The sequence below is a fragment of the Crinia signifera genome, unplaced genomic scaffold, assembly GCF_055691185.1.
Source record: "Crinia signifera unplaced genomic scaffold, ASM5569118v1 HAP2_SCAFFOLD_238, whole genome shotgun sequence".
Classification (NCBI taxonomy): domain Eukaryota; kingdom Metazoa; phylum Chordata; class Amphibia; order Anura; family Myobatrachidae; genus Crinia; species Crinia signifera.
In genome coordinates, this window is record NW_028142131.1 from 45,001 (window position 1) to 52,500 (window position 7,500).

The 7,500-nt window shown below is 42.8% G+C and overlaps 3 non-coding genes across 3 annotated transcripts; all 3 read left to right on the forward strand.

The window, feature by feature from the left end:
- The first annotated feature begins 173 nt into the window (after nt 1–173).
- TRNAP-CGG (transfer RNA proline (anticodon CGG)) lies at nt 174–245 on the forward strand. Its single transcript has one exon. It is a non-coding gene; the product is annotated as a tRNA-Pro (tRNA).
- Nucleotides 246–6,974: 6,729 nt separating this feature from the next.
- On the forward strand, nt 6,975–7,046 carry TRNAP-AGG (transfer RNA proline (anticodon AGG)). Its single transcript has one exon. It is a non-coding gene; the product is annotated as a tRNA-Pro (tRNA).
- Nucleotides 7,047–7,345: 299 nt separating this feature from the next.
- On the forward strand, nt 7,346–7,417 carry TRNAP-AGG (transfer RNA proline (anticodon AGG)). Its single transcript has one exon. It is a non-coding gene; the product is annotated as a tRNA-Pro (tRNA).
- The last annotated feature ends 83 nt before the right edge of the window (nt 7,418–7,500 follow it).

Here is a 7,500-nt window from a genome sequence, read left to right on the forward strand (position 1 = left end):
CATTTTCAACCATATGGTGGTACTTTGGGTAAAAAAACACATTCCCCATTATCTCAGTAACATAACACAACAATATTCATTAAATATTTTATCCAGCTCTCTGCATTATTACGTATATAATGAGTTTCACTTTAAAAAAAAAATTAATTCTAAGGTGAAAAGTTTTCAGGGGTGGCTCGTTGGTCTAGGGGTATGATTCTCGCTTCGGGTGCGAGAGGTCCCGGGTTCAAATCCCGGATGAGCCCAGCATTTAGCTGCCTTTTAGAGCCCATGATTGATGTTAAATGCTTGATTTCAAAGCATCAATTGAATTTTGCTCTTGCCATTTTACACAATTAGTTTGTAATTACTTAGGAGTATTTAGGACATTTTCAACCATATGGTGGTACTTTGGGTAAAAAAACACATTCCCCATTATCTCAGTAACATAACACAACAATATTCATTAAATATTTTATCCAGAGACTTCCGGTTCCGGAGCTGGAGGAGCAAGCAGCTCAAGCTTAGAGCTCCGGGTGCTCCCCAGCCTAAATCCACCACAACCGGCTCTAACCTCCCGAAAACCCGCGATAACTGCAGGAGGTGACTGCAGCTACATCCCTCACCCGCCACAGAGACTCCGGGCGGTCTCCTTCCAGAGCTACAGGTCCCGAACAGCTGAGTCCGGCACCCGCACCCGCCATTGCTGAGCTCCAGCCGCGACCACGTGACCGGCGGTGAGGCGCATACATACCTCGCAGACGCTTGCTGAGACGGCTGGCCGGCACCGCAGGCACTCTCCCGGCTCAGCAGAAAGATACCTTGCCGCTCCCCCCCCTCTCAGCGTTGGAGCCCCCGGACGACTGACACAGCAGCAGCCGCCATTGCGGAGATCTCCACACAGACACGTGCCCGGTGAGAGACACGTACAGACCCCGCTGATAACCTCTGCGATCCATCCATCCAACCTAATTATTCCTGGCTCTCCCCTCTTGACTCCCTGGCACCATGGACAGAACAAAGGAGCTGAACACCACGGCTGACACCCCCAGACACCGCTCATCTAGCAGAAACGCTAGAGACAAGATGGCGCCTGCCCCTGCAGCCATGCCACAAACGAAACAGCAGCAGCCGATAGGAAGGGGAAGGAAAGGGGCAGAAACAGCAGAACCCTTGAAGCTTGCATCTCACGAAGTAAGTGACAATCACTCTGATTCAGAGGAATCCCCTGACGCCCCGACACCTCCCCCAGACACGGCAGCCCTCTTTCCCCCGGCTGAGAACACAGCATCCCAGTTCCAACGTACACATGAGGGCCCTATAACCTATTCTGATATGGTTAAGGCCATTCAGGACACTATTGGCCCCATTATGGAGGCACATGCTAACAAAGTATCACAGGCGGTACAGGACCTTAAATCCCAGTATAAACAGATCTCTAAGAGACTTGCTGGCACGGAACAGGTGGTGGGAGGAGTATTCCAAGATGTCACAGAACTGAAAGATAGCTCCACTGCCATGCAAAAAGCACAACACCAAATGCAAGCAAAATTAGACGATCTCGAAAATCGTTCACGCAGGAACAACCTACGTGTAGTAGGTCTCCCTGAAACCCTGAAGGGTCCTGCCCTATTCACATTTATTCAAACCACTCTCCCGGAGCTCCTGGAGGTGGCCGACGAATGTTCTGGGATGATAATAGAGAGAGCCCATAGAATTGGACCACAAAGATCCTCAACAGATGCCCGTCCTCGCCCTGTGATTCTTCGCTGCTTAAACTACATTCATAAGGAAACACTATGGTCAGCCTCACGCCGAAAGCGTGACCTGACATGGAATGACGCAAAACTCTTTATCTTTCAAGACTATTCGGCAGAAGTAGCCAGAGCTAGAAAAGAATTTGCCCCTTTGTGTTCCCGACTAGCAAGAGGCAACCGCAAATTTGCTTTGCTATATCCTGCTCGTCTCCGTCTCTTCTCTGGTTCGTCCTTCAAAGATTTTTCCACGGTTAGAGATGCAGAAGAGTTCATAATAGAAGAAGACACCGGGACAACTTCCCCCTCCTCGCCTCCCCAGGACCAAAATACTTAAGAGTTTAGGCTTATAAATGAAGATGGACTAAGATATCCTACTGGACATTCTGCCTTAGTCCAATTACCCAAGATTTCTGAGATTCTAATCCTTAAGATTAAGCGGGTTTAGAGAAATTATATATTATAAGATTGATAATACCTAATTTAGAGCGTTAAAAGTTGATGATATCTGATCCAACACCGTATTGGTGTTATTGTTTATTTGTTTGGCAGGGCTGGGGGCACCCCGAAGCCGCTGGTTCGGATCTAGGGCCCTATGCCTGATCTTGCCACACTTGTTAATAACCGGAAAGTACTAATTAGAAATGTTATGGTAGCCAGAAATGGCCGCTTTTTTGTTTTTGTTGTTGTTGTTTGTTTATATGTTCCCCTCCTCTCCTTCATGTTTTTCCCTTCATGTTTCAGAACCTGTCTAATGTCAAATTGTCTTTTCAGTTCTCTTGAGTATAGAACACCTAACATGTTGGATCTCACGGATGACGCTTTGACCTCCAGGGCCTGTAAGGTATCACCTCTTTCGGTAGATAAATGATCTCTTTAAAATTTGGCACATTTAATGTTGGGGGCTTTCATTCACCGGCTAAACGCAAAAAAAACTTTTGTACCTATCCAGATTAGCCTTAGATGTGGTATTTATACAGGAGGCGCATTTGGTCCCTGCAGAAATGCTTAAATTAAACACGAGGGGTTGGACAGTATTGCTGTCTGCCCCATATAACTCCAAAGCAAGAGGGGTGGCCACATTGATTAGAAATAATATTCCTAATACGATCCATTCATCCCAAATTGATATAGAAGGAAGGTACTGTATAGCGGATGTAACCTTACATGGAACCCGTTATGTCCTAGCGAACATATACGCACCAAACTCTAACCAAAGCCAATTCTACATTAATTTGGCTACTAACTTACTTCCCTTTACACACCAAAACTTGATATTGGCAGGAGACTTTAATCTCACGGCATCCCCTATTCTAGATAGAAATATACAGACCTCTACTAGGCGGTCTAATCCAAAATATGGATTGACATATCTCTTGACCCAATTACATCTCATAGACGTGTGGAGAGCTTGCCACCCGATTGAAAGGGAATACACGTGCCTCTCTGCCGCCCATGGCTCTTTATCTAGGATAGATTATGTTCTTATGTCTGCCCCGTTATTTCCGAAGGTCATAAACGCTGAATTAGAGCCAATTATATTATCTGACCACGGGGTGAGCTGGGTGGAGGTGGCGACAGAGCTAGACAAAGGCCCTAACAGACAGTGGCGATTCCCATCACAGCTTACAGATACTCAGAACTTTAGAAATATGTTAGAGGCATCTTGGATGGAATACAAGCATAATAATATACAGGCAGAGGAAGAATCCCCCTCATTGTTTTGGCAGGCCTCTAAATCTGTATTAAGGGGAAACATTATCTCCTACACCTCTAAATATAAAAAAGATGCCCAAAAACTATATTTAGATGCCCAGGAGGGATTAACCGAAGCATACCAAGCATTTCAAAACAACCCAACATTGACCAACAAAGCTAAATATAACGAAAAAAAGACTTTATTTGACGCCCTTTTAACACAATTGGAGTCCAAAATTACATTCCTGTCACAAGCCAGATTCCATAGATTTGGTAATCGATCAGGCAGGCTGCTATCTAATTTATTGAAAGGACAGCATCCTCCTAGTGTCATCCAGGCACTTAAGACAGTAGATGGTTCAGTGGTACACTCGGGACAGCAGATTACTGACACACTTCATAAATTTTATGAGACATTGTATGCTCCACCATCGGGGGGAGACCAGCGAGGGGAGACTTTCTGGGAGTCTCTCACACATCCAACCCTAGATTCAGACTCCTCAAACTCTTTACTGACACCTATAACGGAGGAAGAGATATTAGCTACGATTAAGACACTTAAAATAGGTAAATCTCCAGGCCCGGATGGATTATCTAATGAATATTATAAATTACTGGCCCCTAAAATTGTAAAACCCCTGTCCATATTATATAATTCCATATTACAAGGAACACCTCCTCCATTATACTTTAATTCGGCCCTCCTTAAAATTATACACAAACCCGGTAGAGACCCTTTACTCCCGGGATCTTACCGACCCATATCCCTTCTGAATTCTGATTATAAAATTTTTACAAAAATATTAGCGGATAGACTCAAACTCAAGCTTCCCTCGCTGGTTCACCTTGATCAAACAGGTTTTGTTTGGGGCCGCCACTCAGTCCTTAACGTTCGTAAGGCCCTCACAGTCATGCAGTGGGTGGAGTCCACTGGGGAGCCCGGACATCATGCTTTGCTTTCATTGGACGCTGAGAAAGCTTTTGACTTAGTCACATGGCAGCATCTATATGACACCATGGAGAGGTTTGGGCTACCAGGGGACTTCATCCGCACTATTAAGTTATTGTATTCAGACTCAAAATCCCATATTTTAACGAACAACTATTTATCGGACCCGGTTTCACTATATCGAGGCACCAGGCAGGGCTGCCCTTTGTCACCCCTGCTATTTGCACTTGCAGTAGAGCCATTAGCAATAGCTCTGAGAGCTTCGAGCGAATTTACTGGAGTAAGACTGAATAATGTAGAGGTTAAACTTAGCCTCTTTGCGGACGACATACTTTTATTCATAGCCAATCCCACGACTTCGATCCCTGCCATACAAGAGATTATATCTCGTTTTTCAACCTTTTCGGGCTTTAGGGTAAATTATGATAAATCCCGCTTACTACCACTGAATTCCTCCTCAGCGTACTTTAACTCCCCCTCCTTCACTTCTCAGTTTGCCATATGCTCACATTCGCTTAAATACTTAGGAGTTCAAATACCTAAAAAACTAGATGACCTATATAATATAAATATTAATCCCTCATACCTATCAATTGAGAAACTTTTGAACGGCTGGATGGGATTGCCGCTGTCCCTAGCGGGCAGGATAGCTGTAATTAAAAATATAGCCTTTCCCAAGTTATCCTACCTTATTCAGATGTTGCCACTACAGATCAGAAAGGGAGATCTGCAGAGATTCAAATCGCTGTTCCTTAGATTTGCCTGGGCGAGCAAGGGGGCACGTGTACCCTACACTAGATTAAAACTCAACAAGGTGGATGGAGGTTTTGGCATGCCGGACATACAAGCATTTGTTCTGGCGACACATTTTAGATATATCACGGACTGGTTCACAGCTAGGGCAGAATATACTTCCCCCTCTCTTGAAAAACAATTATTCCACCCCTATTCACCAGCAGCGTTGTTGCATGCCCCAATAAGGTTAATACCCAAACCAATTAGAGATCTAGTTCTATTTAGAGACACTTACAGGTCCTGGAGGCAAATTAATAAAATATTGCACAGACAATATACATCATCCCCATTTACAACTTTATGGGGGAACCCCCAGTTCCTCCCGGGACTTGATAATGCTGAGTTCCTTGGCTGGAGAGACAAGGGTATAACTAATGTCCGTACATTATTTGACCCGGGAGGCTCAATACGCTCATACCCTGAATTAGTAGAAAAATTCGATCTACCTAACAGACAATTTTACATGTATCTCCAGTCAAGGCACTTTGTGCAGTCTCAGCCACCCTCCATGAGTTTGACCACTCAGACAGACCCAATTGTATCTTTAACACGCCCGGATTATGTGCTGGGCTATAGGATCAAATATTTATATTCAGAACTTATTTTGGCAGGGAAGGATTTCCAACTTCAGAAACTACACACTAGATGGCTACTGGATATCCCCGACCTTCCAGAGCCAAATACTTTATATAACAAATTATCACTCTCCATGAGGCATCTGCAGTCGGCTGCTTTGCAAGAAACTCATACCAAATTTATAAATAGAGCATATATGGCTCCAGCGCAGAGAGCACACTATGTCCCTACTGATACTGGGGCTTGTTATAAGTGCAAAAAATCCAATGCCTCATACATTCATAATTTTTGGGAGTGTAGGAAAATTAGATATTTTTGGGACAAAGTCATCAATTATATAAACGGTATTTATTCCCTGAAACTGCGAAAGCACCCGACTGCATGCCTATTTTTATGTTTTCAGGTCTGGGACCTCGGCCCTAGGAAACCCCAGATCATACCTGTTTTGTCCGTTATTCTAACTCTAGCCAAAAAATTGATTCTTACACATTGGATTCATGGAGTTGGTCCCTCTATCACTGAGTTAAAAAAATCCATCCTGAATACCCTATTTTATGAAAGACAAGCATTAAGATCGGATTTGGAGAAAGGAGCTCCGCGCTTTTATAAAAAATGGGAAATTTATGTATTGAGTCTTGACCAGCAGGTGCAATTACAAATACAAAAAATGTTTGAGTCCACTACCTGGTTTCTTCTTCGACAGATATAGCTTTTATCTCCACTCTAATCTGATGTATGTTGACCCAGAGAGATCTATTTATTATTAAGAATGATAGACAATATGGAGAGAACCGAACCTTATACTGGAAATTATGATAGGTTTTGTCTTATGTCTCCCCCCCCCCCCTCCCCCTCCTCCCCCCTCTCCCCCCTTCTTCCCTAACCCTACCTTACCCATTTGTTATTATAATTAGAGTGATGTTTAGAATAATGCTAATATGTTAAGAAGATCTTACAGAGATGACATGACATTGTTTTTGTATTTTATAAAATCTTTATTGAAAAGTTTGAATACCCTAACATTTGAAAACTTGTCATACAACTGTATTCATCTATTTATGACATTTGTTGTGTATATTTTTCTATTCTGCTCTATTTTACAAAACAATAAAAATTGTTTAAAAAAAAAAAAAATATTTTATCCAGCTCTCTGCATTATTACGTATATAATAAGTTTCACTTTAAAAAAAAAATTAATTCTAAGGTGAAAAGTTTTCAGGGGTGGCTCGTTGGTCTAGGGGTATGATTCTCGCTTAGGGTGCGAGAGGTCCCGGGTTCAAATCCCGGACGAGCCCAGCATTTAGCTGCCTTTTAGAGCCCATGATTGATGTTAAATGCTTGATTTCAAAGCATCAATTGAATTTTGCTCTTGCCATTTTACACAATTAGTTTGTAATTACTTAGGAGTATGTAGTACATTTTCAACCATATGGTGGTACTTTGGGTAAAAAAAAACACATTCCCCATTATCTCAGTAACATAATACAACAATATACATCAACTATTTTATCCAGCTCTTTTAATTATTACATAAATAATATGAGTTTCACTTTAAAAAAAAAAAATTATTCTGACGTGAGAAGTTTTCAGGGGGGGCTCGTTGGTCTAGGGGTATGATTCTCGCTTAGGGTGCGAGAGGTCCCGGGTTCAAATCCCGGACGAGCCCAGCGTTTAGCTGACCTTTAGAGCCCATGATTGATGTTAAATGCTTGATTTCAAAGCATCAATTGAATTTTGCTCTTGTCATTT